This window comes from Amblyomma mixtum, chromosome 9 (genome assembly GCF_055824585.1).
Source record: "Amblyomma mixtum isolate Tamu chromosome 9, ASM5582458v1, whole genome shotgun sequence".
Classification (NCBI taxonomy): Eukaryota; Metazoa; Arthropoda; class Arachnida; order Ixodida; family Ixodidae; genus Amblyomma; species Amblyomma mixtum.
Window position 1 is genome coordinate 44152355 of NC_143020.1, and position 22766 is coordinate 44175120.

Below are 22766 nucleotides of genomic sequence, written 5' to 3' on the forward strand. Positions count from 1 at the left end.
TATCTCGAGGGCTAAATTATTTGCTCAGTTTCAGTCGATAAAATGGTCCAGATAAAAAAAATTGGACCACCATGCTTTGTCGCCAAGGTTGCGCCACATAGACCTTCATTTATCAGAGCTTAGAAACATTAAGAAAGACGTGGCATGGTGTGTCTTTTCATCCCACTGCACTGCTATTATAACCTGGAGCCGGACACTACATTGGAGCCATGTTTTCACTGGCCCCAAAAAAGCTGGTGTCAGGTTCACATTGAGAAGACTAAGGAACAAGCGGCTACAGAAAGCGACGGCGCTTTCAGGGCGTTCTGTACGTGAAGCTTTTTATCTTTTATTTTGTCTATCAGCTATAAAATTTTTATCCATCAGCCGCAAAACATTGAATGAGATAAGACATTATACTTTTTAATATATGCAAATACTTTTTTGTTTGTATTGTTTTTATTTTTGTTTCCTGCAAAGCGGCCTCTAATCTGAAGCAAAAATTTTTTTAGACTCGTTGATTGAGTTTTGTGAACTAAAATAACTTCTTGAAGTGAACGTGGAGGAAGTGAGACGCAAGTAGAGACAAAAACACACCGAGTAATCTTTCATGTTATTTGATTTCATGAAAACTGCGACGCTAATAAAGTCCAATATGAATGAAAACAAAGCCACAATAACATTAGTAACAAGTCCTGGATGATTGAGTAACAAAAATCGAGCATGCAAATGCCTTCATAACAACTGGTTAAAAAATTGAGCGTGTTTTTCTGAAGATTTCAGATCTTTTAGTGGATCTGATAATAAGGGTGATCGTGTCTACATGTCACCCATTGTAGACACATACAAAACCTGAATAGCTTCTCTTTTTGTTCTGTTTTTGACCTTAAAAAGAACTCAAGTACGTTAAAAAAATCCTTAGACAAAGCTGACAGAGATTTTTGAAAAGTTATCTGCTAGATATCTCAATCTTGCGGGCGGGTGTATGGAAGCCACACGAGTCCATGTTTCGGCGAGCATCTCCTTGAAGATAAATGATATCACCAGAGCGGTATTGATAATGATCTCCGCCTTCAATGCGATAGCAGGGAAAGCTTGAGTTCCAGAGCAGCTTTTTTAAAAAAATCAAGTTGTTTAAGATTAGGAAGGAAATTGGTGTGATTAAGGCCAACGTATTTCCAGCGAGCTTTGTCAAGAAGGTCTGGTCCATGTCATATTTCCGCGCAAAGCACTCGACATATCCAGAAGTGCACGTTCAGGGTTTTAATCTGCTATGACGTGGTTAAGCAAACGAACTTCGTATTTTGCGTGGATGCCTTCGGTCGTGTTATCTTTGTGATTGTGCTTTTGCTTGTAGAGATACTAGGCTTTATAAATAAGCCCCCTGTTTTCAAGCAAAACAATCAGTCGGGAGTCTCCGCTTTTGTGCATGACTCGACTTGTGTGCCGCCCTGTCTCCGTTCAGCCAGCTACTGGTTATTAGTCCACGAAAATCAGTTTGCGGCCCACGTCCTGGACACTTGGAGTTTAGCATCCCTTGCACAGCAGTCGGCATCATCTCTACCACAGATCGCCATATTTCACTGCGCTGTTGTAAGCTGCGTCTGCCGCCATGATAGCCAGAGACTTGATGGCAATGCGTGGCCACCTGAAGCGGCTGAATGAAAGAGAACTTCTCGCTTACTTCGCCGCGCAGCTACCCCATCTTTCGAGCGCGGACAGAACGCGCCCTGATGTGGTTATGAGCGAAATATCAAATTGCCTGCGTGATGTTTCGATGGAAGAGCGCTTGCACCATATTGCACGGACATACTGCTGGCTCATGCCGCGAAATATATTTCGCGCGTGGCGGGTCTACCTGCTGAATGCCGAGGCATCACTTGTCATCGACTGCCCAACACTCTTCGAGTCTGTTGCAGCCACCCTACACGTGCCTGGCTACACCGTCACCACGACGTGGAGCGTTCTTAATGGTGTCTACTATGCCTGTCTGCTCACCCAAGAAGAAGAGACTAGACACGTTGAGTATAAGGACGTCTTAATCGCGATGTGGTCCGGACTGCCGTTACTGGCAGCCCGTACGGAGGAAGCCAGTACTGAACATAGCTTTAGGGCCGCTCTGAATGCAGGGCTAGGTGGCAATCGTTTCACTATACTTGAGGGAATTCACGACAGCCTGGATGCCGCGTTTGCTGCCGGACGCACGCATCTGACACTCTTTGGCGACCATCGAAGCCGAGGGCACCAGCATTGAGTTGTGTTTCGGGAGGGGCCCTCTGACAAGGACCAACTGCCCACCGACGACGTTGGCCCAGAAAGCGGTAAGGGTTTTTTTTATTTCTCTCTGCGGCAAATTTTTCTTCTTCGGATAGGCTATGTTTCCTGGAGGGCAGTTACACCACTCGGCTTTCGGGACCTCATTTCAAGTGGTAGCGTTAAGGAGCTCGTGCCACAGGAAGTCTGGCGTCGCCGTCGGCGTCGCTGACTGTTAGTGAGAAATCCACGAACAGTCACCAGGGAAGCAACCTAGGAAACTGATGGGCCGCCCAGGATAAGCAGTCCTGTTGTGTCATCATAACTTATCCTTCGGATTGCGAGCAAGCTGCGTTAGATAAATTAATTTTTGTTTGCTACAGCTGTATTTTCATATCCAGTACATAGTGCAACCCTGCCCCTATCCTTTCTTTTTTATTCATATTTATTTTATTTGTTGATACTCCCATCTTTTACAAGACCTTAGCAGGGTGGGCATGCAATATAAAAGCAAACAGGCGCTGGAGACAAGAAACGCGTTCTTGAGATGTTAAAATAAAGTTATAATTTAATCATAGAAAAGAATAAAACAATAAACAGAATTCAAAATACACGATACAAATGGAACAACAGTATCATGTGGTACTATCTCTCCGCCTTTCTTTCTCTCTCCCTGTCATTTTATTCATGCTAGCCCCAGCTCAGGTGCTTCAGGATTTGATGGCGGATGCCGTGGCTACCAACATGTTTGCTTTGCATTTTTATTTTGATTAATAAATATCCCCTAGCAACAACAACGCTAGGGTTGCTCGGCAAGAGCAACTTGGGTCGTACAAGCCTGCCATCGCAAGGCAGTGGCGCATCGCTTAACCGCTGCACCATATCGTCAGGAGTGGTATGAGTACTCCTAGGGATCTGGAATGTAAAGTATAGAACAAAATGTTCTGTATATATTGTACAGAAGACCCATTGTATCCATTGAACTATCGCGTCTGACCTTTAAGGCGGAGCTCATGTCTCCCCACAAGTTTTTATTTCAACGCCGACTCCAGGTAGTAGTTGTATTGAAGCTGGCCTAGGTTTTAGCATCAGTGATGGTTGCTTCCCTCTTGTTTTGCGCTCTGCGACATGAGCGAGCATAGTTTCTCGGGAGCTGCTAAAGTTGCGCGAGGGTTAATTACTGAAAACAAACTGCAATTCTCAAAATGCATGCAGGACGTTGAAAATGAAGATGCTGTGTTTGAATGAGCGTGCTTACTAAAAGGCTAACAAATGAAACGCTCCTGACCGAGCACACGCGTTTGTAGTGATATTGATCTCTGTGTGCTGGTGTGTTTTAAGCTTTCACGCTAGGAGACGATGTATGCATTATTAGCATAATAAAACACAATCATTTCAGTGTTAATTAGGGCTCGGCTCACGATCAGCGATAAAATCATGCGCTTTTGATGTCGCGTTTATTTTGTTGGGACCTTTTTATGGTGTCTGAATATAAAAGTTGCTTATCGTGGTCACAGGTCTGCGGTGCCGGGGTGTATCGAACTCTTGGAACTGTTGTTTGAGTATTTTTCGCGGGTGGGCATCGTTTGTTTCCTTATACAAAAGCCATGCATGTATTGTAACATTTTTCCCTCACAAGTTAAGCGGTATAGGGGCCATTTGAAAACTACTGCACCGTACACACACGAAGACTTCAACGCCAGCGGTATTTCTTGTAAAGTTTCGTGCACTCATAAACCGCCAGAGGCAGTGCCTTAGCCTTGATGGTTCTTCAGATGTTTTCAGTTGCAGTTCAATTGGTTGTTTTTTCTACCTAACGCAGGTGCAGCGTAAAAGCGGACAGTATTCCGACTGCCCTTTGACTTATGGGCATAGCAGCTTGACATCACTTTTTCGCCCAGTCTAAATAACAGACGAACCCGTTTTACTGCTGAAGCAGTTGAATCGTAACTCGGTACCAATGCCGGCGTGAACTCCTGCGTTGTGAAGCCTCCTACGCAGCTGCAGCGCTACCAAGAGAGAGGTGATGTAGAGTATGAAACGGCACTTGAAGCGATGAGCGAGCGGTGCAAGTTGGAGCACATCTTTTGTTTTATGACTATGGGCATCTCAGAAAAAGCACTTATATCTTTAGAGCAGAGGAAAAATTTTGTGAATATATATATATTTGAAATTTTGTACAGCATTCTTTCAATTACTTAACGCCCGATGGGTACATTACGAGGATGGTATTTGCAATTTCTCTGGAACTGGAGCAGCTAAACAAAACTTAAACGTAACTCTGAAATTCGTATAAATGCTACATAGGAGTCATAAATTTAATACTTCACTTGCAATAATAGTGTTAATCGTAGCGCTGCTCTTGTAAATAGCTATCCCATATGTCATTCCCCGTTACTAAGCACCTCCTATTACTCTATGTAGATCGCTAGTAGAAGGAAATTTCCTTCATACACGGGCAAATTGAATGCTGTTGATTGCTTACTGCCTTTAGCTTTATTACACTTCGAGCTGGGTCCCACCCATAAATATAATGCTATTAGACTTACTGTCGATCGCGACCTACTGCGTTCTCTACTATGGTTTCGCCCGACCAGTACATATACTAGCGGCCCTGCTCCAAACGCAGAAAAAGGTGGTACTTATTTTAGTAACGATTAGCTTCCTATACTGTAGCAAAAAGTTTATCAATAAGATTCAGTAAAATGATGCTCCTATAATGCATATTCCATGAGAACCAATCCATTTTTACCAGCACTTCTGATTTTTAGATTTGTCGAATAAGAACAACGTCGTGTCTCTGCGAAATAACGTTTATATTACATTTGAACCACTTTGCACAGACAACCTGGTCACTGGCTTTGTTTATGTTCTGGCGAACATTCTGACTGCAGGCAGGCGCTTATTATTTTTATTTCCTTTTGGTTGCCCCAACCTACACTTTTTATCTAAGGCGAGACCGTTGTGCCAACCGGTGGTGCGGGCGGGGCATTTTTCTTTATTTTTTTCTCCCTTTCTAATATACAGGGTCTGTTCTGAAAGTAGTAGGACTGGTTTTTTCCTGGGCGAACGCGCGGATGAGAGGTGGTCTGCGCGTGCAGGGTCGTTGAAGAGGGATATTGGGAATGCTGGGGAAAATCGACAGTCGGCTCTCGGCCGTTGAAGAGAGGAAATCGCTTGTACTGTGAACCCCTGTCGAAACGTCTCGTCACGCAGAATCGTCGAGCGTTTACTGGATCAGCGATACGCGATGAAATTTTGAGTAAATCTCAGTAAAACGGGCAAAAAGACTCACTACTAGATTAAGGAGGCCTACGGTGACACTGGCATGGGTAGATCAGGTTTTTTTTTGAGTGGAACAAGCGGTTCCGTGAAGGTAAGGAAAGAGTGGAAGACGTCGACAGCTTCCGACGCCCTTCGACCAGCAAGGCCAACGAAAATGTGTAGCGAGGGAAACATTTACTTAACATTGATCGTAGAATGAGTATCGGAATGATTGCTGATGACTTGAGCATTCCTCAAACCAAAGTTTTTGAGATCGTGACAGAAAACTTATCCATGAGGACAGCGTGCGCGAAGTTGGTGCCGGGAGTGTTGTCAGAGGAGGAAATGGCCAACCGGTAGGATCTTCCTCATGTGAATGAGGACCCCGATTTTTTGCCCAGCAGAAGGCGGCAACGCTGCCTCAGGCCCCCTACAGCCTCGACTTGGCCGCGCCAGACTTTTTTCTATTCCCGAGAATAAAATCGACGCTCGAGGGGAAACATCACGGATCGGTAGAGGTGGTTCAAAAGGCCGTGACGAGGGAGCTAAACAGCATTCCGGTCCACGCGTTCCTGGAGGCGTACAAGAAATGTAAAACTCATAGGCAGCAGCGTGTAGGTGCGGAAGGGTAATACCTTGAAAAATTGTAATCGTTTGTACTATTCTCTTGAATAAATTTTGTTTAAAAAAATGAGTCCTACTACTTTCAGAACAGACCATGTATATCCTGAATGCGTTACCGTAATCTTGACTTTCGTATAGTGACGTTAAGCGTGGACGTGCAGCACCAACTCTGAATTTAAAGGCATTAAACAACTAAAGGCCTTAATCATTTAGTGTCATTTACGCATGCGGCAAGGATATAAAGCGCTTCGATACGTCATTCAAATCACTTTCGATTTCAGCCATCATGGCGTTTTATATCTGTGGAGTATTACTTAGCAAGTGCTCGGCACAGCGCTCAAATTTAGTGGCTGTTGAGCTCTGACGAGAGCTGCGGTTGGTGATGCATATCGGCATTCTGTTTATAGTCGCGCGTGAAAGTAGCACGCCTCTTAGGGCGGACATGAAATGATATGTTTGCTGTTGCGAAATGTCTTTTTTCCACAGCAGCAAAATGATTGCTTTCGCCACAAATATCCCCATGGCTAATTTTGTGTACAGAAGTTGGCGACACTTTACCGCACATTGGTAGAGTCACCGCTTAGGTCGCTCCATTTTAAGCCTTTTCGCTTCTGTGTGAGCATTGCTTTCAGGGTTTTTGAACCTGTTTGAAAGACTCGTGTTGTGCTTTATCTCCCCTTATGTAATTTCCTGAGTGGGCACTTAGGGTATTTGAATGATGAAATTCATCAATGAATTGTTTAATCTCAGCTGACGGGCTAGTTCTCTGCCATAATGGCCAGAAGTAGCGGTTTTTAATATATCTGAAATTGTTAGGAGAAGGTAAGTGACGCCAACCAAGTAAAATACAGGAAAAACACGACGTTTCGGGACCGGCTCGGCCCCTTCTTCACGGTGTGACTACGGGCGAGCGCAGCTTGGCTTTTTAAGCCCCTGTGTGGAGGACCTGCGGGTCAATGGCCGCAGCCCATGGACGTAGGATGAGGGGAGAGTCCCCAGGGAACGATTAACATTCTCTCGTGTTTGCTGTATGTGCCACGACTCGAGAAGAAGCCTCCTGCGTGGGTTAGCTTCCGTTTCCAATACAATGGTGCTGTCGAAGTCAATTGGGTGGTCACACCCTTCACAGTGTTCGGCCACGGCGCTGCGTTGACGATTCATGTGACGGACGTCCGCTTTGTGTTGGTTCATCCTTTCCGCGAAGTTCTTCGTTTCCCCTATGTACGACGCCGGGCAGACGGAACACGGAATTTTTTGTACACGACGCCCTGGGCCTTTTCTCTGGGCTGCCGGTTTTTTGGGCGGGGGAGAAGGCGACCGATAGTGCTGGTCGGTTTGTGCGTTGTCAGCACCCCTTCTTTTCCGAGAATGCGACCGAGCGTCTCGCTCACGCCTCTCACGTAGGGGATGCAAACACGTTTCCGCTTCTGGCATGCGTCTGAGGAAATAATAGACCGGATTTTGTTTTGCCTTTCTTGTTTCCTGATAATGCGCCGGATGAATGAGCTTGGGTAGCCGTTCTTTTGGAGGTCAGAAATGACTCGGTTCTTCTCCTTCCTTTTATCTTCACTTGAGGAACATATGGAGTCGGCTCTCTTCAGTAATGACGTCACGACAGATGCTTTGTGCGGGATGGGATGGTTCGAATCGAAATGTAGGTACCGTCCTGTGTGGGTTGGCTTCCTGTGCACCGAGGACTGCAGGCCTTTGTCGTGCCTTGTAAGTAGGACATCCAGAAAAGGCAGGCTGCCCTGCTGTTCGTGTTCAACAGTAAATTGTATGGCCGGTTCAACTGAATTTAGATGACTCTGGAGGTTTTCTATCTCTGAGGTTTTCACCACACAAAAGCAGTCGTCTACATAACGGAGGAATAACTTTGGCTTGGGATTAAAGGAGGAGAGGGCCCGGCTTTCGACGTCTTCCATGGTTAGGTTAGCCACTGTGACTGAAATTGATGCCCCCATAGCAGTTCCGGTTGTTTGCTTGAAAAATTCTCCGTTGTAGGTGAAAAAGGTACTGCGCAGACAGAGGTCGAGAAGGCGACATACCTCATCGACGTTGAGTGGAGTTCTCTCGTGCAGCGTTTGGTCGTTTTCGAGTGCGCGGCGAGCAACGGACACAGCAAGGGGAACCGGTACGCAGGTAAATAGCGACACCACGTCAAACGAGACTAGGCTTTCGTCTTCCTCCACGGTAAGGTTCGAGACAAGTTGGACGAAATGCCGCGAATTCTGTACATGCGTGGGTGTTCTGCCGGCGAGCGGCGCCAGTACCTTGTGCAGGTAGTCAGAGAGACGTCGCAGAGGAGACAGGGTGAAGTCTACAATTGGCCGAAGGGGGACGCCAGGTTTGTGAGTTTTAGGTAGCCCGTAAAAAACCTGGAGCTGAGCCGTTTCTGGAGATGAGGCGGAGGTAAAGCCATTTGAAATCAGGATGCCGCTTGAACATCTCTGCCAGGGTTTTGTTGAGTGTTGCCTGAGTGTTTGAAGTCGGATCCTTGCGAACCTTCTCATACGCCCCACTGCTCAAAAGGGCTGACGCCTTCTCCTCGTAGTCGCGTCGGTCCATCACCACTGTAGAGTTGCCCTTGTCTGCCGGGAGTATGACGATGTCGGTGTCGTCCCTGAGACCGCGTAGGGCTTTTCGTTCCAGTTGAGACAGATTGCTCGGAAATTTGGGGGGTACCTTGGCGATGACACCAATCGCTTTCAGGCGGACCTCTTCCCTGACGTGCGGCTCCAGGTGCTGGATCGCATCTTCAACAGCCGCGACTAGTTTTGGGAGGGCGGGACCAGATGATATGTTGAACCCATGTCCTTTTGCGAGAACAGAGGATTCGGGCGGTGTTAAGCGACGGGAGGAGAGGTTCTTTACAAAGCCAGAGTTATGGGGGTCAGGCTGTTTCTTCTGCCGCTGCTGTAGGGCAAACAACTTCTTGTTTTGACACTCACGATGTTTGTTGGCTGCAGTGGAGGCCGCTTCCATGGCAAAGGCGTCCACCCGCGGGAAGAGCTCAGGCATCCTGTGTTCTAGTTGGCGGCGCGCGAAGAACCGGTCCAGCTCCTTTTTGCGGAGAACGGAATGGCACTCGTGTATCCGCGCACTTAATAACTGTTGCTCCGTTTTGGACACCAGCCGTAGGCCTTCTGCGGTGGTTACAGGGCGCTTTAGGCGAAGGCTCACGGGTATCACATCCTTTTCCTTGCAGGTCTTGTTGAAGTTTAGATGTGTCCGGAAGACAGCAATACTCTTGGTGATGTTGACGTATCGCTTCACTAGCTGCATGGTCTCGATGCCGAAGTCTTGGCGTATAGACTCAAAAGAAAACATTCGACAGAAGTCTGTCTGGTTGGGAAATTTAATGTTAGGAGAAGGTAAGTGACGCCAACCAAGTAAAATACAGGAAAAACACGACGTTTCGGGACCGGCTCGGCCCCTTCTTCACGGTGTGACTACGGGCGAGCGCAGCTTGGCTTTTTAAGCCCCTGTGTGGAGGACCTGCGAGTCGTGGCACATACAGCAAACACGAGAGAATGTTAATCGTTCCCTGGGGACTCTCCCCTCATCCTACGTCCATGGGCTGCGGCCATTGACCCGCAGGTCCTCCACACAGGGGCTTAAAAAGCCAAGCTGCGCTCGCCCGTAGTCACACCGTGAAGAAGGGGCCGAGCCGGTCCCGAAACGTCGTGTTTTTCCTGTATTTTACTTGGTTGGCGTCACTTACCTTCTCCTAACATTAAATTTCCCAACCAGACAGACTTCTGTCGAATGTTTTCTTTTGAGTATATCTGAAATTATGTCTTAAAGACTTGTTCATTCGTTTTTATTGAAATAAACATTATTACGTCTTTCCGATAGGTTCAATGATTACGTGGAATTGTGACTGCCACGCTGCTTTGTAAATAATCCCAGGTCTCAGTACTCTCAGACTCTGCAACATTTTACGTATAATCCGGATACCGCACAACACCATCTATAAGGGCCGATAATCTTATGTCCGTAATTTCGCAGAGACGACCACCCACAAGGAGTTGCGCAGTTTTCTCCAAGAGGTGCATAACTAATAACAGCGCTTGAGACTAAGTGGCAGCGACGTAACTGCCCATGACAATTTTTGATAATCGGTCATAGTACAGCGTGTCGGAGTTCTTTGTGAAAGAAAGCTTCCGCTTTGATGTTGTTCGTAAAGAAAATAGTTTTCGCAAGAGGCCCTTGTACAGAAGGATGTATTTGGACTGGGCAAATGGCGGTCTTCAAAGCGCGCCAAACACTCCCCTGACATTGATCCACGCCTTGTATCAGTAGCTGTATTGTGGAAATTGAAAGCATGGGAATTACTACAAGTTGATTGCTTACAAAGAAAAAAAGCATTTGCGTTTTTCTTTTTATACTGAATCGCTGTCTAGACATGTACTCAGGTCTGTGAATCTTTCTATTTCAGAACATGCAAATTTGTAACACAAAAATGCAGCCGTGACAATGCACATTAAACACCGATTAAGGAACCACAACAGTGTTATTTTCTGAGTGCTATTTCCCCTTCTTTCTCGGTGTAGTGACGTTCTAATTTGTTTCATTTTCAGCAGCACGCTCGCAAGGCAACAAAGTGGCGCAGTTTTAAAGCCCTGCTATTTTGAAGCCTACGGATGGGACTGCATCAATGTGACGCCATCCAGCGCTCGCTTCCGGGAAAAGTCATCTTTGCTGCAAAGTGAAGGAGTCAGTTCACATCACAGACACGTCCAAAACTGCTCATCGGGAAGAACATGCAGTGAGATTCCTGTGCCAGGTATCCCAAATGGGCGTCATCGGTAAAAGAAACTGCCGCTCCGAAGCCCGCCAAGGGCCACGGCACGGCTTGACTTCCATTCCTCGCGTCCCAGAAATGCGAGATATAACAAGACCTCTCACACTACGCGGCCATGATATCCGACTCATACTCGACTAGCGTTCAAGCGCAAGAGTCAGTAATGAAGAAAGAAAAGCATGGCATTGTGTAACTGCGATTTCATGTGCTATGTATACATCATGTTTTTTAGTGTTGTGAGTGACTGTATCTATCAGTGCACCTTGCAGTAGTGTATTAGCATGCATGAGTGAATTTATCTGTGGATTTTTGTACAGTCCTATACATGTCAATACATGGAATGAGCATTGTAATTGGTATACTTTGGTTTGTATAAAGGCTGTTCATTTATTTGTCACTAACAGGTACTTTGGTTCTGATTTCTTTTTTTTTTTTCAGCGAGAAGTGTTTCTAGCTTGACTGCACAGTCCATCTCACAAGATATCTTTGATTGCTCAAGCGGGCTGGGAATGACTCCACAAAATAGTGAGGAAAAAAACATTCTTATTATTATTAAACTCAAGCGAAGACCTGTTTTTTACAGACGTATTTATTAGTCAACTACTTTTTAGAGAGTGGGCACAAGGTGCTTCCCAACGTTTCGACAAGAGTATTTCTCTTTGTATTAGTATTGTATTTGTCTTTGTCTGGGCGAAGCGTTCATCACTTGTCGGTTTTAAAGTGAAACTGCAGGGGTTTTAGAAAGCAACGAGCTTAAGAGGGTCGAATATGTGAAACTTGCAGGTAAAGCATGCGAAGTCATTTTGGGCTAGCACTTAAAGTAGTGAAGTAATCGCCGATTAAAATCCGGACGCCGTTAAGGCTTCTCCGCAGTGCACAACACCAAGTGGGGGGCGCATGATGATGTCATCGAATGTATCGGTACGTTTCCAGCGCACGAACACCTGCTTTGAAGAAAAAAGAAACCAACGCCAGGGAAGGCAAACCCTGCCGAGAGTTTTCGGCAGCGTATGAATCAGGGCAGGGTGTGGCAGACAACAGCGGTAATTTGAAATCATACCTTCCGTGACGTCACTCTGGGGTTTCCCTGCACTCCTTCGGTGCATTGAGGAGAAGCGCAAAGTTCAATCTTCGATTATGTCACTATTTTGAAAGCTACTGCAAAAACACTTGGCATACTTTATCTGCAGCCTATATAGATTTGAATACTTGAATATGGCTAAATTCTCAAAAAGGTGCTGCAGTTGCCCTTTAAGTCAGGCCTTCACTCTGAGGCGGAATGCCTGGCGAAGAGGAGTAGGGTGTGGGGTGGGAAGGATGTTAGGATGGGTAGTTTGAAAGCTGTCCAAACATGATAGCAGCTAAGAAGGGTTAACAAGTAAACCTAGGTGAAAATAAATACATCAGCCCAGTACAAAAGGAATGCCAGGGCTTTGAAGGCGGAAAGAGGGAGAACATTGGCTTAGCTGTAATTTTCTTCCTTATCTCTAGGTGCTGTTGAGAGGAAGATATAATGACGGTGATAAAGGGATGATAAACGCCTCCTAGGTTCGACTTGCTCGAACACATAACGTGAATGAAGTTCGCGAGGCAAGTTTTATTTTATACCTAAAAAAAGAAATAAAACTGTACGGAACAACAAGAAAACTATAGAAAGGTGACTGCCTTGCCGATAAACGGGACGAAACCAGGCATCGATTCCTCCAAAACAGCCTCATTTGTTCTCTTTGTCCCTGCCCTCATGAGGACAACAAACGATTGGGTAACTTCCAAACGCTCATTCGTTTTAAGTTTGGGCAAAGGACGAAACAGCAGATCGAAAACATGGGAAAGCAGACAAGACTTCAGCATTCAGTACTACACAAGCAAATTCCTTTTCCACTAGCTTAGCAAACACTTTCGCATTCCCATGCTTTGCGCATTTCCAGATTCAAAAATGACGAACATAATATATACATAAATTTGTGGAAAACCAGTCCCTAGGCGAGACCTATTAAACTTCCATCTTCAGAAACCTCAGGGATCCTCGCACGGACAGCCAGCCAGCCAGGCTAACAATGCGTGTCCTACAAAGCGTGTCTCCACTGGCTACCACCTGTGAGCCTGCCTTCAAAATGACACACCCCAGCGAACGCTTATTGTCACATGCGAGGCTGTCGTAAGATCCGACTTCTCTACGATAACGTAGAGAGGAATGCCGCAAACAACACCAGAATCCTGCGGTAGCGCCTTCGAGCCGGGACATAAGGGAGTAACACGGATCACTCGTTGCGGCAGCTGTCACGGTGGGGCGATTTTAACAAAGACTGCCGAATACTGCGCACCTCGAAGGCGTCTCGATACAGCGCCAAGCACGCTGACCAACTCTGTCCTTAGTAGGGCCCGATGCTTGTCTCATTGTTCTGCTGTCAGTGTTGGCCAAGGTACCACACACACAACTGGTAGAAATGTCAGCTCAGAGAGTGGACGACGCAAGGGCAATTGCACAGCAAATGCAGTTCATGGTGTGCGCAGCATCGGAGGAGTAAGGACATAAGGGAGAGGTTTAGGGGTTGTGGTGTGAATGTCTCCCCTCCGTTTGTAGATTGTGTTTCGGACGTGGTTTACACTAATGTTTGGTCATGCGTTCTTATTTCGTTGTCTTAGGTCGTTGTCTCAATGGGCGCCTCCGAAAGCATGAAATGTCACCGGACGTTTCTTCGTGGCCCATGTGAAAGGACAGTCCTAAAAAAAAAAGTCAGTCTGTAGCGGACGTTGAAGCCTGGCAACCACGAACTTGAAAACGGTAGCAATAATTTTCTCTCTTTTTTCTTGCGCAGCCCGTCACCATCCGGGATAGAAACTGAGCTGCTGGTTGGCTGCAATGGTCGTTGCTAGACCAATAGCCTATATTGCATCGATCCCGCAGCCGACGGCGCCTCGGGAGTCACCAGCGCCATAATAACATGTCCACACTTGATGCCGCTCTACATTCCACAACATCATTTTATAATGAAATCTAAACAAGGTTAATCTCCGCGGCACCTTCGACAGCGGATGACAGGCAAGCCACACTGCAACTGCAGTGAATCGGAATATGCAAGGCGAATGCAGAAAAGAATTTCCGTGTATTACATTTCTTATCTCAACCAGCAACTAAGTACTGGTCACCGATCCGCAAAAATGCCAAATTTTTCACACTTGGCAGCGCCAGGAGTTACTGATTACGTCCAGAACAACTTTTAGCTTTTTGTTTTTTTTACTCTAGCAGGCTGTTTACTTAGCCTGGCCGGCCGGCCTACCCCAGGGTCGAGCACATACACCTTTAGACGTTGACGCTTTCCGCGCTCGCATTGGCTGCTACCGCCCGCCGGTGCAACGCTGAATGCGTTGCTCCGGTGATAGCTACTCGTTTTGACGCAAGCATCGGCCCGCCGGGGCCGACGCAAAGTTGCGCACACGGCGCGCCGGGGTGGGTTCATAGCAATCCCGGCACATGTGTTCGAGCTGTAAGAAGGCGCAACCGGTGGCTGCTTGCAATGGTAACCACAAGGACCCTAAGGCCGCCTCAGGCCTCATTAAGGACTCGTTAGTTTTTTCTTTGAAGGGGCATCGCGATGCTTTCCTCATCTCCGATTAATATTCTTAAATATCATTTATATCGTTTCCAGACACTATTCCAACGGGAATTATTGAAATCATAGCATGCAGAGTTATTCCGCATTGAAAATTTCAAATAAAAAGTTGAGACGAAAAAACGTTTCACTCAGCCATTTTAATCAACCAGTACCGAGAATGGGCGCCACTAATCGGAACCGCGCCTAGCGCACACGCATCGGAAGCTTGTATGCCATTGTTGCTTAGCCCGACCAGCCCACTGCCGCACATTTTGACAGTGTCGTCCACCTGTGTACGCGGCGCTGTAGAGAGGGTAGGGGTGAAAAACACCAAAGCAAGCTCCCACAACGTATCTTTGTTGATAGGAGTGGTGGGCGCGCACCCTTCCCCTCACCCCAATCTTGCCTCCCGTTTCCTGTCCATCCTTTCTCTTCACATTTTTTGGGCAAAGTGCTTCGACTGGCTTTTTTTTTGTTCGCAGCTTTGCTGTGGCTTGGGCAGCGCTCGCCCCCACCAAGGCCTGAAGCGGAATGAAGAGTGTCGGGCCTTGAGATATTATTATTAGTTTTCGTTCGCTTTCACTGCTTCTTTACAGTTTGTGTGGCATCCGAAAAGCTTCTAGTACTCAGAGACATAATATATTGGTTTCATTTCGAGTGTATAAAGGAAGAGTATAGAAATCGGACGCCCAACTAATAAAAAAGGCAGTGGTATTCGCTCCTGCAACTGCGCTTCGAAACGTATCTATCTCGTGTAAAGTGAATCACGTTGAGAAGTTCACTAACTAGGTCTCAATAGTTATCTGCGAGATACCTCTATCTGGCGGGTTCGGTCAAACGTGCCGATGCGAGAGGAAATGGGCCCCACGCGAAAAAAAAAGCGATTTTTTTGCAGATATTCCCGCCCTTATCTGCCAGTGTACTGGAAAAGCTGGAGCTGTCATCAAGGTTTCCGAAAGCCGAAGTTACTGAGGCTCAGATGAGGACAAAAAGAGAAGTGATTGAAGATGGAGAAGCTCATAAGTCCCAGAAGTTATCTACGGGATATCTCCTCTATCTTGCGGACGCGTATATCTAGGTCAAACGTGCCAGAGTCAGGAAACAGGAACACGAAAAAAAAAAAGCGATTTCTTCGCTAAGATTCTCAGACTAATCTGCCTGGGCAGTGCAAAAGCTGCAGTTGTAGAAATGAATACTGAAATAAATAGTCAGTGAGGCTAGGGTGGTGGTGTAAACTTTATTGGCCATGACAAATTACAGGTGGGGGGCAGAGCCCCCCTCATAGATTGCGGGAGGGGCCCACACTGTGGGTTTCCCCCTTACAAATGGTGTACCAGACCCTGGAGGGCCAGCCTGTTAGAGGCACTGGTGAAGGCGGGTCGTTGGTCTTGGAGTGCTGAACTGGACATCAGCTGTTCCCAGTAAGCGAGTGCCACCCCTGGGAGGGGGGGGGGGGGGGAGGGTGCGGGTAAGTGGAACAGGTGAGCAGAAGATGCAGAAAGTCGCCTGGTTTGCCGCATAGTCGACAGGAGGAGGAGAATAGGTCAGGGAAACGTCCCTGCAAGCCGAGGACAAAAAGAGAAATGGTTGAAGCTTGAGGTCAAGTGTTTAGATTGAATTGTTCAGGCTTTCAGTCAGATCTGGCTCGTGGAAGTGCACCCGCGCTTGATGATTCATGCATGCTTCGGGGTGTGTCAGCTTTGTGACCCTGCATTCCGCTCTTTTGTTGCTGGGTTTATAAGTTTTCCGTCTGCTTCCAGCACGGCCAGTCGGAATTTTACGGTGATGTGTGTGGATCTGCGTCTCTGGTTCTTTTGGAAGAAAATTTTCTTGTCTCTACAAAATTCCAAGTTATTTAGATTCTGGCAGCTTTTGCGCAGCCATTCTGCATCGCCTTCGGCACAGATCCCCTAAATTCACTGCGTTCCTTCAGCTGCTTTTGCCGCCATGACAGCAAGAGACTTGCTCACACTACGTGAACATCTGAGCCTGGTGAGCGGAAGCGAATTGGCCGCCTTGCGAGACAAACTGATACCACAGTTTTCAAGCGTGCGCCTACTGCCACCCAACATGGTCAATAGCGAGATATTCAATTTCCTGGAGGATGACCCTTTCATCGACGAGCGCCTGTTGCGCATGGCCGGAACATACTGCTGGCTTATGCCACGCGACGTACTACGCGTGTGGCGGCTGTGTCACCTGAGTTCACCTGCAGGCTTGAAGTTCGACTGCCCATCATTCATCGAGCGCCTTGCAGCAGCTCTATGCTCTCCTCACTACACCGTAACAGTGCCATGGGGAACTCTGTCTGGTGCTTTCTACGCTGCGCTGCTCACTGAGGACGAAGAGAGTGGGAAGTTGGAGCAAAAGGCTTTGTGTATTACAGTGTGGGCCGGACTACCATTGCTGGCCGTTAGAATGGAGGGAGCCAGCATTGAAAGTCGCTTTTTGGCCGCTGTGAGTACGGCACTTGTCGGTAATTACTTCGGCATCCTGGATGGGCGTTACGGCAGCCTAAATTCCGCCTTTGTTGCCGGACGCCCGTATGTGACACCCATTAACGGGTATTGAAGCCTAGGACAGGAGCATTGTGGTGCGTTTCGAGAAGTGGAGAGTGATGCAGACCTGCTGCCAGCTGACGAGGTTGGCCGGAACGGCGGTAAGTGCTTTTCTTTTTTTTCCTGCCCCAATAAATATTAGCTTTTTTATGTCAAATGTTTTCTAAAGTGCAAATACACTCCTTGCATTAGTGGAACTAATTTCAAGGGATGCGGACAATGTTGTAGTTCTAATGAAGGTTGTATACTCCTTTTCGCTCGGCGTCATAAAAGTTCATAAAGTATAGGAAGCCGTTATATTTGTATTAGAACTACGAATTAAAAATGAAGTCTAACAGTTGAAACACGAAAGGAATTGAAAATGCCTGTGGCAATCCGCTTCTGTGGTCAAGTCGAATGTGACCAACGAATGAAACGCTGCATTTGGAATAGACGCAGCTTTTTTTTATTTAGATGCGTGTGCGGAAATGTTTTTGAAATTTGCTGTGCTAACAGAGAGTCCTTACACAATTAGCGTTAGATGCCAGTACTTGTGTTTCAGACCGCATTTCTTTCGCTTGAACCTGGAGTCTGCTTGTGAATAGAAATTACGCATAGCGCTGAGACAAAACTGCTGTGCCGGGTAATCTTGCAGATAAAATGGGGAGACTTCTAGCATTTTTTTTACCCTAAACCTTTTCTAAATTGTTTTCGATGTGAGCCAGTTATACTCTAGTCTGTGAATTCCGCTCTAGCTTTGCGCCTTCCTAGTGACGAATTGCGGCATTAAGTGTAAAAGGGGAAAAGGCGGCAAAAGATATTATCAAGTGCACAAATGTCGTGGGTAAATGCAAGGTTAGCGCTCCTTTGTTTAAATGCCGTGATTGTTTTTTTTATTGCGGTTAACCTGTTTGGACATTCTGGTTACTGTTGATTATCAGCAAGAAATACTGCATACGTTACATAAATGTGTGATGTGTTTGTGATCAAAAGCCATTGATTTTAGACATCACGTATATCACGTGCACGTGAGGACTTCTGCATTTAGTCTCTGATTCATTGATAACTTGCAAAGCTGCAGGAAAGCTGACTTACAGCAAGATGTTTTCCAACCAAAAACCGCCGTTCACACACGTGTTTTCGCTTCCTACCCTGCTGCCTGATGGTATAGTGCCTAGAATATACTGTATATTCTAGGAACTATACTGAAAGGGTTAGCGCGAGGGGAGATGAGTCAGCAGCCCTCCGTTGTATCCTTCTTCGAAAAGGTGTGCAGGGCTGCCCACAAAATCTGCCTGAACCTGAAGTTGCTCCTGACATTACCAGCTTTCGAGATAGAGGGAAAGGAATGTTGTGCGAAGGTTACAACTAATGCATTCCTTTGACGAGTACGTGCCTCGACCCGCTCCTTGGGTTCGCGCCCCGGCTCTACTGTGCCCTTCAACAATTTCCCCCTCACACAGATAAAGGGAGATTTCCCCCCTCCCTTTTCGAAGAAGAATGCGAGATTGCCATCTGGGAACGAGGGTGTTTTTGGTTGGAAAACTGTAGAGGGCCGTCCTCCTGTGGTTAGATAAGCGGTTAGAATGGACAAATTGCGAAATTGCGGCAAAGCTGACTTACAGGACGATGTTTTCCAACCAAAAACCCTCATTTACAGACACGTTTTCGCTTCCTGCCCTGCTGCCTGAAGGGGTTAGCGCGAGGGGAAATGAGTCAGCAGCCCTGCACTGCGTCCTTCTTCGAAAAGGTGTGCAGGGCTGCCCCCAAATCTGCGTGAACCTGAAGCCCCGCCGGACATTACCAGCTTTCCAGGTAGAGTGTAAAGGAAAGTTGTGCAAAGGTTACAATGGGCTTCTTCGATTATCCGCCTCTGGCAGCCCGTGGGTTGCTTGCGGGCTGCCCGAGCGCGCTCGATTTTCTAGGATTGCTCCGCCCACTTCCGGTGGCTGCCCGGAACACGTTCGTTTTTCTCTTGCTAGGCAGTTTCGGGCTGCCAGCCGGCGGCCAGACTCGCCAGGACGATTTTGTGCTGGCAGCGCTCGGGCAGCTAGCAGACGACAGAGCGGGAAGCTCGCGCGGCCAGAGCTAGCAGACGGCGAGCGGGAAGCTCGCGCGGCCATTTTTATAAGGACTAGAAGGACCGCGGTTCTTCATGCGATGTTTTGCGCGATGCAGGCGCTTTTTTCGACTAGGCCACGGTGCATATCGACTGTGTCGCCTGCAATGACATCTTTTGCGGTAGTTCTCGCTGTTTATTGATATGTTTTGCGCGCGTATGCGCGATCATATTTCGATCGTCTCACCACCTCGCAAGCACAATTGCTCGCTTCATATTATGATCGCATACTTCTGATTCACAAAATATTTCGGCTGTTAATTTCGTGCGCCCGGCGGTTATTGCGATGGTGTTCGAGGCCTTTCACGAGAGCAGCCGGATTCCAGTTCCGAGTACGCGTTCAGACGCGCGCATATATGCATGTGCTGAACTTGTTTTACGAAGTGTTGGTTGAGCGCGATACGGGAGCGTATGCATCTTCATTGCGTTTGGCGCAGTGCAAAAGTGGATATGCTTTGAAAAACGCTTGACTGAAACATGTCCTTTATTAAGAGGAGCACGGCACGGCACCTGGACAATCGGCAACATGTCTAAGCCTCCGATCCTGCTGTTGCAGGTCCTGCCGTGGATTGTTGCCGCAAGCATTTCCACCTGTGGAACGGATGAAGCACCATTTTTCTACGCGACCCATCACGACAGCGATATCGGTGATAACCTGTTCAAGGGGCGTCTTCCGTCGATGACAGCGACGTCACCAGTGGCTAGCCTACAAAAGGAACTGCGCGACGCCGGAGCATTCAGAGGGCACAGCACCTGGACAATCGGCAACATGTCTAAGCCTCCGATCCTGCTGTTACAGGTTCGTTATTTGACTAATATTGGAAGTGTTAGGAGTGACAACCGCTTTCTGTTAGTTCTGCCGTGCCCTGGAAGATTGTTGACTGCTTTGACTGTTTTGAGTGACACTTGGTCTATGTTATTGTCTTTGTTGGTTTCTGGGGCTATTGAGAAAAACCCGGGGCCAAACACTTCTGAAATGTTGCAGTTAATTCTAGAAAACCAGGCCAAGTCGGATGCTAAAATAGATAAACTGAGAACAGAAATGACCGAACTTAATGCAAAATGCGATAGGATGACTGGATTTCTTGATATTATCGATGAAATGAACAAACGAATGCAAACTTTAGATACCCTTGTTCGTCAGCAGGCAGATAAGTTGACTGAATACGAGAACAGGAGCAGAAGTAATAATCTTTTGGTTTTTGGTGTCAAAGAAGCAAAAGACGAATCAGATTCCGATCTGAGGGACGCTGTGGTTCAGAAGATATTTAATGAAAAATTGGGCGTTCAGGCGAAAACTATAGACAGAATTCATCGTATAGGCAAGAAAAAAACTGGTAGCTATAGACCTGTCATTATGCACTTTTTCGACTCTAGAGAAAGAGAGTTGGTATTTAAGAATTGCGGGAAGTTGAAAGGCGGCCCGATAAGTGTAAGCCCAGACTATGCGAAGGAAACAGTAGCAGTACGAAAAAAACTGTGGCAAAGTAGTAAAGCCGAAAGAGATAACGGAACAAAGGTCAAACTGATACATGATAAACTTAAGATTAACAACACCATTTACGCATGGGATCATGAAGAGCGTTGTCTGTACCGAACCCACCAAGATAAGATAGGACGACCCAAAGTTAACGATGAGTCTGCTGGTCACAGTTCGCTATCCCCGACCAAATCAACTGCAGATTCTGATGATCATAGCGATTGCTCGCAAATATAGCTCAGAATTATTCTGTTAAACGCCCGCAGTGTAGCAAACAAAACAACTGATTTAGAACATTTGCTAATTTTCGAGAATCCTGACTTATTGTTAATAACCGAGACCTGGTTACATGAGGGAATTAGTAACGATAGCATTTTCCCACCAGGCTACCATGTTTTTAGATGGGATAGAAATTCTAAAGAAAGGGGGGGTGGCTATTGTTATGAAAAGCACAGTATCTGCAGTCGCTCTTAACTGCAGCCTTTCTGAAATGGTGTGGTGCAAGGTTTCTTGTGGGAACCTTGTACATTTAGTAGGTGTTGTGTACAGGCCGCCTTCTACATCTCCTGAATTTTTGGATGAATTGTTTTTGTTCCTTAACTCTCATGTAAATAAGAGCACCAGACTGATAATGGCTGGCGACTTCAATTTGCCACATATTAATTGGGAAGCTTTGTCAACAGGTAATGTAGAAATAAGCAGTGCGAATAAAGTAATGGAAATTATGTTTACTCATAACCTTAAGCAAATAGTAAAAGATTTTACAAGGGTTACATCAAAGCCCAGTCATTGTTGGACTTGGTTTTCTTATCCCCTAAAGTGGCAGACCACACTATATCTGTCGAGCCGGGTTTATCTGACCACAAGATGATCTGTTTGAATGTGCGATTGAACACACAAGTCCGCAAAAAATCGCATGTTTTAATACGGGTCAAAGATTACAGCCGGGCAGACGATACGTCTATCTTAGACGTCTTAGAAGAAAACTTGAATCAGTTTGAAACTGCATCACACCATGAAAGTGTCGAGGAATTGTCGCAACGTTTTAAGGGCACACTAAAATATTGCATTGATAGGTTTGTTCCCACTCGCTCAAAGAAATCGAAGCAGCTCAATCCTTGGATCACTAGAGAGATCATTCAGCTAAAGCGCAAGGTAAAAAGGCTACAAAAGCAATAAAATAGAGCGACAGAACTTTCAAACACCAAAAAGAAGCTCAAAAAAGTGTTATTAGATTCGAAAAAAACTTTCTTCAATACAACACTGACTAATTTTCTCACAAGCTCACCACAAAAGTTCTGGCGATATTTTACAGCGAAAATGAACGCAATCACACAGGTAATGGATGGGGACGATGAGGTGACTGATAAAAACGATATTGCAAATCTGTTTAATGATTTCTTCCAGTCGGTCTTTAGTAGGGATGACAATGACATTGAGAGTGATCATACAACAATTTACACGTTGCCATACTCAATGCACGAGATTCGCATCAATAGGGAGGGCATCTGTCAGCAGCTGCTGTCTCTGGACCCGAAGAAATAGAGCGGTCGCGATTAAATACCCACGGAATTCCTTAAACGGTATGCTGAGTGGTTATCATATTATTTGCAAATTTTATTTGAAAAGTCATTGCGGGATCATTCTTTACCTCGTGACTGGCGCAGCGCAATAGTAGTTCCGGTATTTAAAGGCGGTAATCGACTTCTTGTAAAAAACTACAGGCCAGTTTCACTCACTTCCGTATGTTGCAAGGTTTTTGAACACATAATAGCTAAAAACATCCTTCATTTTTTGGAAATAAATGACCTATTGTGTCCATTTCAGCATGGTTTTCGGACCGGCCTTTCGACAGTGACGCAGTTAATTGAAACAGTGAACGACTTTTGCAAGGCTATAGATGAACGTCAGCAGGTAGATGTGGTCTGTGTAGACTTCTCGAAGGCTTTCGACAATGTTCCGCATCATAAGCTTCTTTTTAAACTACGCAGATTAGGAATCGCAGAAAATATAGTACTATGGATTCAGGCATATCTAAGTAACCGCTGTCAAGTCGTTAAAATAGAAAGTGCAGTATCGAAGAGGCGTGAAGTTCTGTCGGGGGTGC

At 46.3% G+C, this 22766-nt stretch overlaps 1 pseudogene; it reads left to right on the plus strand.

The window, feature by feature from the left end:
* Positions 1–1756: 1756 nt before the first annotated feature.
* LOC149328865 (uncharacterized) lies at positions 1757–15058 on the plus strand (annotated as a pseudogene).
* Positions 15059–22766: the final 7708 nt, after the last annotated feature.